General features: G+C 66.4%; 1 protein-coding gene across 1 annotated transcript in view; it reads left to right on the top strand.

Annotated features, from left to right (window-relative positions):
• Positions 1 to 1127: 1127 nt before the first annotated feature.
• The window catches only part of CHRNA4 (cholinergic receptor nicotinic alpha 4 subunit), an 8940-nt gene continuing 7792 nt past the window's right edge, over positions 1128 to 2275 (top strand). Inside the window, exon 1 of the mRNA XM_004716039.2 lies at positions 1128 to 1260. The gene's annotated coding sequence lies outside the window, so the exon portion shown is untranslated. The remainder of the gene's footprint in view (positions 1261 to 2275) is intronic.

Raw genomic sequence — 2275 nt, forward strand, 5'->3', positions numbered from 1 at the left:
GCTCTGAATACCCTCTTCTTTCGTGATCCACCCCCTCCCGCTCCTCCATCTCTCCCTTCCTCTCCCTCCCTCCCTCCCTCCCTCCCCTCCTGACCATCCTCCTCCCCTCCCTCCCTTCCCCTCCCTGCAGGCTGGAGGCGCGCGTCCAGGAGGGCTGCGCCAAGCCCAGAGCCTGGAATAGCGGCTGGGCGGGCGGGACGAGCGGCCAGCGCGGAGCCGGGGCTGGAAGTTGGGCGCTCGGCCTCGGAGCAGGGGCGCGGTGGCGCCGGGAGCCGCCCGCGTCCCCAGTCGCTGCCCGGCGCGTCATGGGTCTCCGGCGGCCCGGGACGCCGCGGCCGCTGCCGCCGCTGCTGCTGCTACTGCTCGGGGCCAGCCTCCTGCCGGGTAAGTTCCGGGGCTGCCGCAGGCCCCCCTTTGTCCCAGTGCAGGCGGCCAGGTCCCTGGAGCCGGAGCAGGGACGCTCCTGCTTGCGGTCTCAAGCCGCGGGCGCGCGAGCCTCCCCTTCGGAGAGAGACGCACCTCCCGGGATGTCCTGCAGTGGCCGGGCTAACCGGCGAGGAAGGAGTTAATCCTGATGTGGACACGGGGGCGGGGGGGGGCGGGGTTGGGCGGGACTTGGGTGCGTGCTAGAGGGGCTTTGGCTGTAAAACTTGGCAGAGGTGGGAGCCCTTTCACCACCACCCCCTGCACAGCCAGCCAGTTGGCCCTGCAGATGTCTCCATACCTGTTAGAAGGTGGGGTGGGGGGTTATTGCTTTCCCTGGTGCCTGATCCCCACTTCTGCTGGGCTCAGCTCCTCCAGGCTCCTGGGGTATCAGCCCCTCCATGGGGGAGGGGGCGCTTTCACCCCCTCATCACCAGTCACTGGGACGACTTGGAATAGCAGGTTAGGGGCACTGTGACCATGGGCTGAGGGGTCCAGCATGCCCCTGGCACTGAGGATCCTCTCATGGAGCAGGCTGGGGGCTCTCTCTTCTCTCCTCCTGGGAGGGGTGGCTTCCCTGAGGGAGTCGGGAGGATGGGGGTGGGGGATGGTGGTGTTGGGCCAGCGTGGACAAGGACCTTGTGGTGGGAGGACAGAGGCTGCTGAGCAACCCCCCTCCCCCCAGGGAGCAGCCACGTGGAGACCCGGGCCCACGCTGAGGGACGGCTGCTCAGGAAGCTCTTCACAGGCTACAACAAGTGGTCCCGGCCGGTGGCCAACATCTCTGACGTGGTTCTGGTCCGCTTTGGCCTGTCCATCGCCCAACTCATCGATGTGGTAGGTGCCAGGGTGCTGCTGGCCTTGGCCCATGGGCATGGTGGCCCTGGGAAGTGGCTACAGGAGCCTGGCAGGGTGCCACCTTGGCAGGGAGGCTGATGCCACCTGGCTCTGTAGCTGCAGGCTCTGGTATGCCTGAGCCCTGGCGTGGCTGAGTCCCAGCCTCCACTGGCTCAGACAGCAGGAAGCTCCTTGGGACCGGCCTGTTGTCCGCTGCAGCGGGCCCTCCACGTAGACGCACAAGCCCGGGAGTTGGGGTGGGGTGGGGCGGACACTGTTCACCTTTGGAAACCGGGAACCAACCAGGCCGGAAGTGGCAGCCCCATGGGGAGAGCAGTCAGGTGCCCAGCTGGGGCTTCTGTGAATGTTGTGCTGACCGACCCCACACCCCCTGCCCCATGGCAGGCCCTCAGCCTGAGATGTCACCTCCAGCCCTGCATGGCACCCTGCCTGGCTCTGGGTTGGGCTAGGTGGGTGCCTTCCTGGTTAGGGAGTGAGGAGGTCACTGGGAGGACATCACCACCACTGGGCAGTCTGAGGAGCAGGTGCGGATCCCTGCCCAGCTCTGAGGACCTGTGGGGAAGGGAAGGGGAGTCTGGCTCTGAGACCCTGGAGGAGGGGAGTTTGGCTCTGAGAAGCCGGTGGAAGGGGGAGCCTGGGTCTGAGAAGCAAGTGGGGAGCTCGGCTCTGAGAAGTTGGGGGAGGGCGTGGGGTGGTGGGGCGTTGGCCTGGCTCTGAGAAGCAAGGGACACCAGGGTTTGTGCCTCTGGGCCTGAGTGGAACCACACCTGAGTCTCAGCTGGAGCTGTGGCTGGACCATCCTGGGTCTGAAGTCCAGGGGGCCAGCCAGAGGCACAGGGCACTGTCCCACTTCTCCTGGATGGTGGGATGTGTGCACGTGTGCCCTGCATGTGTGCAAGGGCACGGCATGAGCCACTAAACAGGACAGCACCAGGTGTGACCATTTAGGGTGGGTCTGAGGTTTCGGTAGCACCCCAAGGCCCTGGCCTTGGAG

Source organism: Echinops telfairi, unplaced genomic scaffold (assembly GCF_000313985.2).
Source record: "Echinops telfairi isolate 266 unplaced genomic scaffold, ASM31398v2 ScPeMD7_7414;HRSCAF=8452, whole genome shotgun sequence".
Taxonomy (NCBI): Eukaryota; Metazoa; Chordata; class Mammalia; order Afrosoricida; family Tenrecidae; genus Echinops; species Echinops telfairi.